This window comes from Pinus tabuliformis, chromosome 1_2 (assembly GCF_031772625.1).
Source record: "Pinus tabuliformis cultivar Carrire ecotype Pingquan chromosome 1_2, CPIR1, whole genome shotgun sequence".
NCBI classification, from domain to species: domain Eukaryota; kingdom Viridiplantae; phylum Streptophyta; class Pinopsida; order Pinales; family Pinaceae; genus Pinus; species Pinus tabuliformis.
Genome location: NC_142298.1, coordinates 345,342,664 through 345,358,196, shown reverse-complemented (window position 1 = coordinate 345,358,196; position 15,533 = coordinate 345,342,664).

Below are 15,533 nucleotides of genomic sequence, written 5' to 3'. Positions count from 1 at the left end.
AGGGGCAGCCAAGCAGGTCTAGTGAAGTGGCTAATTAACTGAAGTTTTGGGTAGCCAAGCTCCTAAAGTTAAGGAGGACCATCGGGAGTCCTCATTTACATTAGTGGGAAGGCTTAAAGCCTTAGTAGTTTAGTTATTTGTTAGTCTATTTTTTCACTTCAGTGCAACCCTGTATCAGCACATTTTCGAGCTTCTTCTTGTAGATAGTTTCTAGGATGTAATTATTATTTTTTGATCAATGAAGATGAATCTAGCTTTGCACCATCTCTGATCTTTCTTAGGACGTTGTAGCTCTTGGGGTTGTGCCCAACCCAAGTGCCTAGTACCTCTTTTGTGTACTTTTATGTGTTTTTCTTGCATTCATAGAATAATTTATGTTATTTAGGTTAAAATATTGCATTATTACTTAGGTTGTTTTTGATGATTAATATAGTTGTTCATGCTTCAGGTTGATTTGATAGTTTGGGACTAGAAAATATCCATAAAAGGGCTACCAAGTAGTCCTTGATCTCATTTCTCCCTCCTTGGGATCATGAATTAAGACCAAGGTACACTTGCTACCACAAAAATATTGTTTTTGCCTTCCAATGCAATTGCTGGTGTTAGATTTTGAGTTGGCAAAGTTGATATCGGTTGTGTTTTCATGCTTAGATCTGTTCTTGCTCAGTTTCCATAGCTCTCTTACATGATTTTCTGTCTATAAACTTTTGTTCATCATATTTCTGGTTTTTAGGGCAGATTAGGTCAAAACAGATAAATCTCTATTTTTTTGTCTATGTTTGGATCAGTTTTGGAAAGTAGTGTGCAGAGCACCTTTAAGACATTCCTACCTACCCTTTCTCCATCATAAAACCTGCTCCAGTCCCTCACTCAAGATTTCTTTTCTTCATTTGCCACACTTTCCTAACTTGCCCTAATTTCTACATTTTTGTGCAACATTGCTTTCTTCATCCTCGAACAAATCCAACCATCTTCATCACTCCTGAGGTTCATTTACCAGGTCCCACACCTCTTAACACCCTTATCCACTCTTAATTTTCACTTTCCCACCATTTTTCCATCATCAATCCTCCAAAAACCACTTTCGGCATGTTCTTGTAGAATTTCTTGTAGATCACCTGCAGCCTCCTATAGAAGATAACATGAGTGATTTTTCGAGATCTGAGCACATTGGAAATCTCTAGAAGGGTGCTAGGGACCCCTTAGGTCCTCTCCACACCTTTCCAACCTCCTGCAAACCCCCACTCCATTTCCTTTCGTCAATGAACCTCTGCACAACCAAAAATAGTTAAAACACATGCATAATAATTCTGCATAAAATTGCTCAAAAATACAAAAAGATGATTTTTCCATATTTTCCTTTATAATTAGCTTTATAATAGTCCATGGCATCCATTTCATTAGTTTTACATCTATTTTCCATCACAAGTAGGGTTAGTTGGTAAAACTAGGGTTTGCATTTCCTTTCAGCTTTCATCTTCTTTCTGCAAGTAGACTAGCCTCTTTTGAGTTAGTTTTCATCCATCACAGTTAAAAGCTTCTTTTAAGAACTCATAGAAGTTGGCTTAAGCTCCTAGCGAACTTGTGCTAGTTGATCAAGTGACAGCCTGTAGTAAGAGCTAGTACTTGTGCATATAGCACTGTCACTTCCAAGTTTGTTATGAACTACCGAGTTGATAAAAGTAAAGTAGGGAGTCCCAAGAGTTGCAGCATCATTGTTGCAATACTGCAGCTCACCACCCATGGTGGAGCTCTATTTATATATACCAGTTCATTGGTATAACACTTAGGGTATGACAAAATAGGTGCACCCACTCAGGTTGTGGCTTTTCTCCATAGGCCTACGTCCACTTGGCGAGATGCACACGTGGATCATCATGTCCATCATACTTGTCTATCAATTGTACCTTAAGCTTCCCAAATTGTGTTCACATCATTCTCCTACATTCATGCTAATAATCAAAGCTTCCTGTGTGCGTACCCCACCATCTTGCGGGCGTAGCACATAGCACCCAGTCCAAGGCCTGGAAGTGTTGCTTTTCTGGCACCTCCCTTTCAAATGCATCCAAGAAGGTATCTACCTCATTTAGACCATCATAAGTAGGAAGTTCTCTTAGTTCTATCGACATGCAGTGCAACAACCATGTCATCATGTTTCAATTCAGCGTAGTTACCTCGTGTAACTGATTCTGCCATCATTGTACTTCTTCGTTGAAATCTTAAATGTAGGAGCTCTTGTGCTCCCATGTAATCCATCTATCCATAGTGAGATTCACCTAGTCTTAGTCTCACACGGTTATCTTGTAGATGCAGTCCAAATCATCATCACTCTCATAATCATGGACTGGCTCCATATAGCGCGATTCTTCAACCAGGTCCAGGGGTATTATTATGCGTAGTGATTTCTTCTCAAAGATCATCTTTTGCTTCTTCAGATTGATTACCCTGTTCATATTAGTGGCCCAGTAAATTCCAAGGAGCGTGGGGTAGGGGGTGTTGTCATCAACAATCTCTATTACTTCAAAGTTTGCCAGTGTGCTCACTCCCTCAATATCTTTGGTTACGCCTTACAATCGCCCCATGGGTATGATTCTTTGATGGTTCGCCATTCTCAGCTGAATCGGAGACCATTGCACGTAGGTCTCCCCATTCGCTCCCATGTCTTTTTCGGTAAAACATTCACATCTCATCCCAAATCCAGAATGACTTGGTCCATCTGGTAGTCTCCGATCTACACGGTTAGTCTCATTTCATGCCCCATCCTTGTCTTATGCTTTCCTATCTTATGGACTACGCACGGTTCACCTAGCATGGTCCCAGCACATCTATTGATGAGTTCCTATAACCCTTTTACAGCCTTATTGTCGCACAGTAGCTTCATACAGGTTTCAAGGAATGTTGTGTCCATAGAGGGGTCCATCTCCAGCTTAGGATTATCTTTGCTTCCTAAAGTGGAGGCCTTAGCGAAGCTCTTCTTAGTATCCATGAAGGTTTCCCATGCGTCCTCCAAATCAAACTAATCTTCTTTTACCGAGGCTTTGCGAGCCTAGCTACTATATTTTGGTTGTTTTCCCTTGTCATCCCCTGTCGCGATTCCACTTCGGAGCATAATGTTTACGTTCAGATCATCCTCGCATGGCTTAGACCTCATCATCTCCAAGTTCTGAGGCAAGGGAGGTGGTAGCATTCCTTTGTCACGTATCCTAGTTATCAATGTAGGACAATCTTCAGTCTCATGATCAAGCAATGTGCAATACTTGCACGACAAGCGCGTTGGATTAGTGCAATCATGGGCATAGTGTCCCAGCCTCTACAATTGTAGCAAATCAACTGTCCCTGACCTCTACCAGGTCCTCCTCCGTCTCGGCTTCATCCACACCACTGAAATCCTATCTGCTCCATTCCTGCATTTTGATCAAGGGGTTACACTTTGGCCTGAACCCTGTAGGTGAGAGTTCTATCCATCATCAATTTATAGCTGCTATGTACGCTTGTCATGTCCCACTAACCTACAAAATTTGTAGAACAACTCTTATGGAGTTTGTGTATACTTCTGTAACAAGTGGTAGTTATTCTTGGCATGCTTTCTAGCTACTTGATAGATAGCACACCACAAAACAGGCACCACACTAAGTCCTGCTTGAGCTTCTGGCCTTAAAGGCATTGGTCCTCCTCCTACAAGATAATTTGTAAAGACCGAGTAGTGGTCTTTTTCATGACCCTGACTCTTGCATTTCAGGTACCATACTTCCTCGTGCACTTTTGGTCAAACCATCCTATCCTGCTTCAAGCTTTGCATCTCAAGGCACAGATTCTTCAGCTATGCGCGGATCTGCTCAACTTCTAGATTAGGATCTTGCATCGGGGTCTCATGTAGTCTCATGGAAATCTCCAAGGCTTCTGCTTGAGTTGTTATCTTCTACTGTGACAACAGACTCCTTAAGTGTGGTAGTAGCAAAGCTGCATACCACTCGCGATGCTATCCATCTGTCAAATTCATATTTTTTTCACGAATCGTACATTTTAGCCTCTGGTCCGATTCCCAAGGTGTATCGCCTAGTAGCATTGTGATTTCTTTGAATCCAATAATCAACTGTGATTTAGATTTAGGCCTGCTAAATTCCTTATTCAGTGTTGCTTTAATGTCCACTACTCTCGCATTTGGGTTATCATTGGAGTACTTAATATCCCAAGTCAGTGCGTGATCCTGTAAGGCACTAACTAGTGTTTCTTTCTTTATATGGTCATCTGTAACACCTTGAGCTTCCAATACATCCTTCACTATGAACCATAATTAGTCCAGGTCCTAATTTCCCAAGGCTTTGAACAAAGGAAACTTCATTGTGTTTGCCATATTGAATTGTGGTGGTGGTGGGGGTGGTATGGGTGAAGATCGAGGTGATGGCGGTGAAGCTAGTGGTGGTGTGGGTAGAGGTGGGATTCACTAAATTCTTTGTCTTATCAGATGAATAACACTTCATAGAGAGACCTTCATGAGCTCGTCCTCGTCCCCTCATGGAGGTGAAATCAAGGGGCTATTTTGTGGATCCTTATTTCCTTCATTCCTATAAACCTTTCTACTTTACGTAGCCCTGAACATCAAGGTAACTGCATAACTTTCTTTTTGCACAACATCATTTTAATCCAAGTATTCAAAGATTTTACATACTTACCTCGCAGTCCTTTGAGAAAGCGTCCCTCTGCCTCGATGTAGCTGACTGAGGTGTCAACCGAGAACTTAGTAACAAATCCTCCTATAATACGATCAAGCCAATGGTTGACAGTGCACACTATCTTATCCTCTGATGCTTCCAACCTTCGCACTAGCTCTAGGGACCACACAATAGGACCGTCAAGTTTCCACCTTCATTGGTTATCCTCTAGCTTTGCGATCCACTCGTATAGCTCAGTAGGGAAGGACACGAAAAAGATTTCATGGATATCCATATACAGGTAGGTACCTAACCACTATTCTTTTGACAGCCACAGATTTTTGTTTTCCTGTGCCATGAACTTGTGAATTAGTCTATCCAACCAGCCTTCGATTTCTTTCTTAGTTGGATTCCAGTGATATGACATCGCATATCTCTTTATGCAAATTCCAGTCCTGGAAAAAAAACCGTTTTTTGGCTTGAGGGGGCCTGATCTAGGTTCAGCATTAGTTAGCCAAACAAATCCCTACACTATTGGCCCTTTCGGCATTAGCCCGCGAAGCGCGGATTGAAGTCTCACCTGAAGCACTATGGGGGATGCTGGAACCCTTGACATAGGGTGATTTGTGCTCTAGTCTATCCTTCAGTACCTTCACGATATGTTACAGTCGACTTTCGCTCAGCCCTAACCAGGGGCTGAAGTCCTTTCACACTGATATGGAAGTGAATTGCACTATTTCCCAAACTAGACTATGTATCTTACTTATGTTATTGACAGATCTTGATTATCTTCACGTAAACAAATTTTCCTACTTGCGTTCACTTAACCAATACATTTATACACATTCACGCATCAAATAAGCATTAGAATAGAAATTCATACCTAATATAATAGATGCATAAACAGGAATTATAGATGAAAAAATGATAGAAAATTCTCTTTATTAATACTCCTAAATGATTACAGACTCGACTCACCCTGCGCACTCAGCTGCAGGGGTCCACACACTCAGCTACAGAGCCTCTACCTATGCTATGACCCAAAACTTAGACTTACACTTCAGAGTTATCTCCCATAGATCATATCTTCATTATTCGATCTATCTTATTTCTGTTGATTCTATCTACTTAGAGCTTTGCTTTATTTATACCATCCCATGGTCCGCAGAACATGGGTAGATCTTCCATAGCCGAAATTACATAGTGAAAAGAAGGGCAGACAACCTTATGACTCTTTAACAACTACGCACTCCACACCCACAAAATGTAGAGCTTTCACATTGGAATTACAAAATTGGACCAAAATCTAGGCTCTAATCCCCAAAACTACCCTTGGGGGATCTCGCACACAACAACATGTCATGATGTTGTGATTTGACACCCCCCCTCTCATACCACCTACTGCTTTGCAGGCCCCCCGAAAAGTTGTATCCCATATCGGCTAAACTACTCACCTAAGGGATCGTTGAACACTTGCCACCTCACCACGCCAACCCGTCCCATCCATCCAATCCTCCCAATTCCTACTGCTGAGCCATAATGAGGTCATCTCATTAGCCAATAGACCTGTGCAAAATTAATCCAATCCAATGGCCTAGTTTCAAATCATAAAATCACCAAAGTCACGCCAAGTTCAAACTTTAAATGTTATTGCTCACTTGCAGGCGTTTCCTCCCACTCCATTTGCAGGCACTTCCTCCCACTCCATTCATCTATTGTAGAGAACGCAAAGTAGAGAAAGAGAACATCAACACAGTGTAGGATTAATTAATGCCTACAGTGATCCTCAATTCAAGCAGTGATCATCAATCCCTACAGTGATCAACGATTCCTATTCTCGAATCCCATTTCTCTTCAAATCCCTTTCTTTCTCCCTCACTAGAAATCCCAATTCTTCCATCCTTTTCTATTACAGAGTAAACAACAATGGCACCTAAGTAGAAAGAACCAAAAATCTTCAACCCAATGGTGCATCCACCAATGGATTTATATCATTTACCATTAGGTGATAGGGATTTCAAGATCCATGAAACCCTCTCAAAATTTGATCTATTTAATGTATATTTCTGGTGGGAGGACAACTTCATGTTGGAAATGGATGACATAGGCCTGTGGGACGTCAACCTACCTTTCTATATCTTCCCTAAAACACAGAGTTGTCCAGAACTAATCAGGAAGTGCCATTCATGTTACAAACCACATCAAAGAGTGGTGATGGCCCCAACAAGACATATTTTATTCACAATTGATGCTCAATAAATCATGCAGATGATGCAAGCCCTAGTTATTGAAGGGATTGTTCCTTTTTCACATGAAGTTTTGATTGAAATGTACCAAAAACTAGATTTCTCCAAAAGAGCTAAAACATTAGAGCTTGTCATGGCCGACAACACACCTCTGCCAGGCAAAAACCCTCCTTATTCCTCCTCTATTTTCCCTGATAGAACCAGACATATTGCCTCAATTCTCTCCTACCTACTTGGATATTATTCTGATCAGTGGCTTGATGAAGCTATTATAGATTTCCTATCTATCCTCTCCATTGAATCTAAGCCCTCAATCATTTTCAACTTCAGCCAATTTCTAGCAAATGTAATTCATGAACATCTTGTCAAATTTTTCACAGAAGAAGTTTTTCATTATTCCTCACTGTTGGTTTACATGTTTATGTATTTTCAAGCAGATAGGTTTCAATTTTCGTTGAGAAAAATGAATGATGAAGGTGAGCCTCAGTCAGTGATATCTTGAAAAACCTTGGTTATGAAAGATCAAAAGGATTTTAGGTACAAGACATTTGTCGAAATGTTTGTACACCCAGCAATGAGCCTCCTCAGTGGAACTACAGAACAAAGGATAAGTAAAGACATAAAAATAATTATATAGCTGTCTGATCAAGCTATAATTGGTGATTGGTACTTGTACCAAAACTACAATGAAATAAGAGTGTATAGCTGTGAATTGGCCCCCTACAAGATGCCAAATTTCCTCCCCTTGAGGATCTTTGCATTAGAGTATATTAGACATATGATAAGTGCAGATGAGATGCATTTTGTAGCAACTATTATGCTCCTATACCAATAGGTGTCATATATCATGATCGACTTGGTGAGCTATGTAATATGTCCATAGCTTTACTTGTTGCAAAGGTTTTCCATATTGTCAAAAAATAAAAAAAAATAAAAAATGTAAAGAGGGTATACCCTAAAGGAAAAATCAAAGGGTGAAAAGAATAAAAATATGGTCAAAAAATAAAAGAAAATGAACCCCATCAAAAAAAAGACCAAGGAAAGTGTGCAAGTCTAAATGCCATTACTTTTTACTCTTGTGTAATAAAAAATTGTGTGCATCTTGTTAACTAATGCCACAATTGATGAACAATCAAACCGCTTAAGTTTGGCTAGTTCATATTTGAATTTTATGTTTTAGAGATAGAGAATAAAATCTGACCAAAAAGTTTAATCTTGGCAGATAAGTAGATAGGTAAAGTGAATAAAAGGAGCTCAACAGTTTAATCTGAGCCCTTGGATGTAATAAGGTTAGATTTAGATAGATTTCTCCATGTAAAAGGAAAGAAAAAGCTTGATAAGGGTTTTCTAGTTTAAGTGCACCCAAATAAAGAAGAAAAATTGTTAGGTTAAAGTAGGTAGGGTAGGTAGATGATGTTGTAGAATTACATGTGATGGATAATGACTCTAAAATGTGTTAATCTTTACTTTCATCACAACTACAAGGAACACTTTACACTAGAAGCATTTCAAGCAAGGCAAGGTCAAATAATTAACTCCCCTTCTCATCATTCCCTAAGTTTTCACTAATTCCCCCTAAGTACTAAGGCATTTACTAAAATTAGAGTGGCCCAGAGCATTTCTTTGACTTCTAGAGGGACCGAACCCTTGGCCCAATAATTAAAAAAAAAAACCTAAGTACTTAAAACCATCCATAAGTCATTCATTTACTTTCATAAGTCTTTTCCTAAGTAAAATCCTATTTTACTTAGGAAAATTACACAATACCCCATAAAAACCCTTGTTTCATTCAAGCCTAAGTTAAATACACAATTCTAATGTTTTTTACTTGGCGCTTTTCATTACATTACCATATTAACTATTAACTTATATAATATAACTCCCGCAAAAAATTCACCCTGTCCCATATTATTTAAATTATTAAAAATCCCAAATTTCTATATATCCCGCCCTTTTGGTTAAGTTATAACCATAAATACACTTTAACCAGGATTAACTAGTTAACCCGTAACTAGTTAATAGCCCTAATCCCTCGCTGCATTAATAAGGGATTAATTAACCCTCACATGTAATTAACAACCTCCCCAACCTATCATACCACCCCTGATATAATTAATTAAACCTTAATTGTGTTGGGCCCATCGTTGTTAAAACCGATCGCATCACGCCTCCTGTCAGCCATCCGATCACACCTCCCACATCCAACTGCCATCATCGATATCGCACACTCCTTTGTGACCGCGCGTTAGCATGCAATCACAAAGCGGTTTTCTCCCCGTACCTTTGCCACGCGTCACACCTCCTATGGAATCACTTGCTCTCGACTAATTACTGCCCACCCCCAAAAGCGATGAGATATGAAACCACTTACTTCCTTCTTGCATACAACAAAAACATCACTTCACTCCCTACTGACATCATCCGCCCGAAAACCAAAAATCCCCGCCAACCCTTGACTTTGTAAATAAAACAAACAAATGTCGTTTTCATTGTTTTATACCATAAACCTGTGCTCCCATGCAAAGAATGTCGAGGTCAACTGTCCAAGGTTTTCAACCACCAACTTGCTCAAAAACTTGCAGCCGACGCAACCCAGAACCTGTTAGCCACTACCAGCACCTGTTATTTCACTCTTCATTCCCCAAACATAGGTATTTATCCAATTTCCGCAGAAACCCTGCAATTTCTCGTTTTGCACTGTAATTTGACAGAAAAGGCCCAAATTCATTGCAATTTAGTATTTGTCTTCATCATATAAGTTCCCAGACCCTCTATTAAACCCATTTTTTTTTATAGAAAATCATTGTTTCCATTTGAATACACAAGAACCAGACATGGAAACCCCTGTGGCCCTGAGTGTTGCACCCCTAAATGCTCCTCATAAAGATTTAGACTATTTTCCTTTGGCTGATATGGACTTCTAGATAAAAGACCTCATCACTGACAAAAATCACCTAAAAGTCTTTTGCCAAAGTAGAGATAACTACCTAAATGGCTCTGATATCCTAGGACTATGGGAATCCAACCTTCCTATGCATTTTCTACCCTTCGTTCATGTTTTCCTAGAAATCATTCATCATTGTCATGCCAATTACGACCCTAATCGCTAAGCAGTCATGTCCCCGAGCCAAAACATTCTTTTTCCAATAAATGCTAAGTCAATTAATGAAATTTTACAATTTCATCCTAGTCAAGCTTTGACTCCCCTTTCCATGGGAGATTTACTTGAGAAATCAGTTAAATTATCCCAAGAGGAACTCACTCGCCTCTGTCAAATTTTCATGTCACCAATACACCAACCACAGAGACCTCCAAGGGTAAAGAAATAGAGACCAGTACATAAGCCACATAGCAATCTATAATGTCAAAATAGCCTAAAACTTCCAAGGAACAGGCCCAAATACAAACTCCCCAACTTAGGGCAATGTGGGAGAACCTCCAATTTTGCAGACTCCTCTGAATGAGGAAAGGAATAAGAAAAGAGACATGGAAGTAGCTACCCCTGTCAGTGGACCCTCAGAGTGGCCTGGTGCAAAAAGGCAAAGGTTAAATACTCTTTCAGAGGAGGAATTTTTTGAAGAGACTACTGATAGTCAAAGGAAAGAAAGAAAAGATAGTCATCAAACATTCCCAGTAGGTGGAACATCTACTAGCTCACAGAGACAGGAGCTATAGAGACAAAAAAGTGCAGAGGTATCATTTTTTAGACCAGCAGGAAAAGACACTTCAGATATCAAGAAGACATTTATGGAAATAAAAGCCAAAAATGATCCATTGAGGATTCAGGTTTATAATCAATATTTGAAAATGGCTCCCACTAATCAAAACAGATTGATGTTAGCCTATCACATCAAGGAATGTAAAATGATAATGAGTTATTTCAAACCTAAAGTGCGACAGCCTCAATCAGCAGTAGACTATCTCAGAACAAATTCTGAGGTTATGGCAAAGGATATTCATCCTTTGGATCAAATTAAATTGCACAAAAAAACTGGATAGATGATTTATTCCACCTTGACTAGTAAGGCTATGATGGTCCAAAGGCTTGAAAATTCTTTAAATGACACAACTGCCCAACTACAATTGGAGAAAGCCTCTTCACAGGCTAAAGACAACAGGATCAAAACATTAGAAGAATTGATCATTGGGTTGGGTCATGATCCCAAATATGTGAAGGTTGTTGAAGCCTTAATCAAAAAGAAGGATGAAGACATTGCCGCTTTGAGAAAACAACTGAAATTGACACCTTCAAGGCACCCAAAAATAGCTGAAGTTATACAACGAAGAACTGAAGAAGAGCTGATGGAATTAGTTCTAAAACTTAATGAGTAGCTAAAGGAAACTGAACAAAAGTTGGAGAAATCATTGAAGGACAAGCAGGGAGAGTCAACCTCTCAGCCTCCCAATGTGATTCCAGTAGTTTCTACTGCAGTCCCTTCCACCCTTGGAACAACTCTAGCACCTAATGTTCCAGCAGTCACAGCAGAGGTAGTAATAGCAACAACAACAACAACAGGTACAACACAAGTAGGAATTACAAGTCTTAGCCCAGATGAATTAGTAAAATCAATGGAGGAATTGAAGCTCCAAGTTACAGAGCTGCAAAAGGTAAAAGAACAATATGCTACCTTGGAGCAAAGGTATGATCTCTCAAAGATAAATGTTGCAGAAAGGACAAGGGAAATTAAAGGATTAGAACAGAGAGTGAAATCATTAGAAAAGGATCTCACATTTGATAAAGCTTTGACAGAAATTAGGAAAATTCTTTGGGCCAACATCACTCAGTCAATAAATGATGTTTGGCCATCAATCCAAATAATTTTTGAGCAAATTGATTTAGTAAAGGTAGCTTGAGAAAAGTTTCAAAAGACAAGAGCAGAGTTAGGAAGTATGCCTGAGGAAGCCACCAGGCTCATACAATTTTTGAATACCAAGAATAAGTACCAGCTTGAAGAAATGGGCATTCAAGACAGAACAAGGACAATTCTAGAACTCAAAAGGGTTTTGACTAAAAGGACTCTGATGCAAAATTTAGAAAGAAGATGCCACGACATGCAGGAAGAAATTAATGCTTTTATGAAGAAATTTGATATTTTGCAGAGTAAAGGGTTGCCTAGTCCTTTGGTTATTAATGACAAATTAATGAGGCATATAGACTATGTGGAGAAATTGAATCAATATGTAGGCAACCAAGCAAGTTCATCAACAAGTGCATCAACATCAAAAGCATTGCCTACAGGTAGAATTCTCTATGACAATCTAGAGAACTTATTCTATGTCGAGCATGAAATAAAGCACTTGTTTCCAATTCAGCCTACCTTTTTTAGGTACACCGAAACTGATGAGACCCTAAGGAAACTTCAAAAAACCAAAATACAACCACCAAATTGGTGGGAAGAAATGTTAGAGATTTTGTAAATTATCCTTGGTAAAAGGTAAATTTTGATTATTTACTACAGTCAATAATGGCAAAAAGGATAAACAGATATCAAATGCATCAAAAAAAGTATCAGAGCAGGTAAAGAGTATCAGTGAAAACAGGGCAGCCAACACAGAATTACAAAGAGGACAACAGCATGCCAAATCATATGGCCTGCCTCTAGCACATTCATAAGAATAGGAACAACAAAACATTAGTTTGCCTCTTCTTCTATCTACGAGACCGTCTGTCCCTATTTTTCTTGTAACTTATTGATAGTCATCCTAGAATATATCTCACTTTGTTATGAGATATATTTTGTAAATATTTTTGTATAAATACTCCTTCAATTAGAGTATTGAGGGTGGATTCTTATACATTGTTGTAAAACTGATTATTTTGGAATAAAGTCCTATTGGAAAAGGTTTTGTATGGCTAACTGGATGAAGAATTGATGCAAAGGACTTTCCCCAGGATTCATGAGTCAGACATCGGATCAATAAGTCTTCTATATCTCATGTTTTAAAGTTTTCTTGTTTATTATATCAACCGTGTTCCATATTTGAATGATAAACGAAAAAGAATAATTCATAAAGTGCTTGAGTGCAATCTGTTTTCAATCATTTTATTCTTAATGTTTTCCTCTAAACTAGCATAAAGAGTGAATTCTTAATTGCTCATGTTTCCTAGTTTATTCACTTTGATTATTTGGTAAAGAATTCTTAATTGCTCTTTATTGGTAATCATTCAAGTTCCCTCTTTCAAATATGTTGAAGGATTCTTAATTTCCCTTCATCCCTTTTGAGTCCATTCCATCTATTTTAAGTCTTTATTTGTTCCCTGTTTAACTACCTTGCCCTGTGAAACCATCCTTTGTTGAGAAACCAAATCGAGTTAAGCCATCTTCTTTGACTCCATTAGCACAATGGCATAAACTACTCAGTCCTACCCCTATGCTATTGAATTTCACCACCAAACACAATCAAAACCCCTAAACGTTCATAACTAGCCTAATATCTTTCAAAACAAAGCTAAAACTTAAAGAGAGAGCCCTCTATGTGTACAGATTGGCCAGATTCTGTATCTACAAGTTGGTTTGTGGTTACCTCAAACCCCTTTCCTCTTCCCAACAACTTCAAGGAAAATACGAGTGATAACAACTGCCAGGAAGAATACCCAATTCAGGATCAAATCCCAAATTGGTCCCTTTATTTGCAATAGCAGAGCTGTAGGAGAGGAGGCAGATAGAAGACTAAGAGAGTTTAATTTCAACCATAGCTTCACTTGATCTTATGACCCTTGGGGAATTATTTCTAAGAAGAGAGTGGAAAATAAATCCATGGCCTACATCCACACTCAAAGACCTAAAATCGAAAAATACATGAATCAAATAGAGTGGTTGCCATATACATTATAGCAAGCCAAGGAGCATGTAATCTCCTCATCCAATGCACAATCCCCAACACCACAGGAGAAACAAACTACTGAAGAAAGGTCTGAAAAGAGAAAAGATCCAGAGCAAGGAATAACAAGGAAAATATCCAAAAAAGAACAGTCACCAAGAACTGATATGTCCATAAAAGTGTTTAGATTGAAGTACAGAAAGAAAGCGAGAAAACAACAGATGGATATAGATAAAGGATCACCACCAGAGATAGTGATCAAGATAATTGAAATTCCAGATTCTTCACTAGCTAGAGGACAATCATTTCCTTCTACTCCAACTTCAGAAAGACAACAAAATCTCCAAGTTTCCTCATCTACAAAAGTGATGTTGGGAACAGGATCCCCCAAAGGACAGTTTTGGGGCTAAAAGCCCATGTTTTGGTCAAATTTTGTAATAAGCTTGTAAATAATCTACATTTTGTGGTTGTGGAGTGCGAAGGTGTCATAAGTCATAAAGGGCTATCTACCCTTAGTTTTTTAAGGTAAATTCGGCTGTAAGAGATCTACCCATGGTCCGCAGACCATGGGATTGTATAAAAAGAGCTAAGCTCTGAGTAGTTAGGAGTCAAAAGTTGATGATGAAGAAGTCTAAAAGTGTCATAGATCTGAAGTAAGAAGTCTAAGTTTCGGGTTGTAGCATAGGTAGAGGCTTTGCAGCTGAGTGCGTAGAGACCTAGGGTAGAAGTCTGCAGCTGAGTGCGCGGACCCTTACAGCTATGTGCATAGGGTGAATAGAGTTTGTAATCACTTGGAAGATATCAATAAAGAGAAAGTATTCTGCAATTTCTTTATCTTTGTTTTGATTGATGCATATTGTCATTTTATGTATGAATTTCCTTTATAATGCTTATGTGATGCATGAATGTGTATGATTATGTTGGATAATTGAACGTGAATAATAATATATGCTTACGCGGTGCTAACTGTGAGTTTCTAATAAGACAAGTAAGATTCTTATGATAAATTGACAATCTGAGCAATACACTACCTTCGTAGCATGAAAGTATCTGAATCGAGGGTTAGGGTTGTGCGAATGGCAGTCATACCCTTTTGCAGAGGCAACGAAGGGAGGAATAAGGGGTTAGGTAGACAAAGCCCTAGAACTAAGTGACCTGTGCAAAGACAAGAATAGAAGCAATAAACCGACATCACAATTGTTGGCTTGAGGGGGCCTAACCCAGGTTCAACGTTAATCAGCCAAACAAATCCCTACACTATTGGCCCTTTCAGCATCAGCCCACAGAGCGCGGACCGAAGTCTCACCCAAAGTAGTATGGGGGATGTTGGAACCAAGTTTCCACATCTTGCAATGGTTGTGATGTTGTTTGATTTCTTTTATCCCTTCCTTCACGCAGGTGATCTCGCTCTAGGGCTTGTAAGACAAACCCTCTATTCTGGCTTTCAATACCTTCGTGAAAGTATACGATCCACCTTCACGTAGTCCTAACTTGTGGATCAGTTACTTTTGTGCTACTTTGGCAGCGCGCCATGCAAATTCCTCGATTACCCTAAGTGATTTTCTTATCTTGACGAATACTTAAAGTTATCACCATGTAATCAGATATTCATACATGCGTTTTATTATTAAATGTAATTGCATTCATTCGTGCATCATATACGTATAATAAAGGAAATTCATACATAATGTATTCAAATCCATCAACAGAACAAAGACACATAATTTGCAGAATAACTCCTTTTATTAATATCTCCCAAGTGTTTACAGACTTTGTCCACCTTACGCACACAGTTGTAGGGGTCTGCACACTC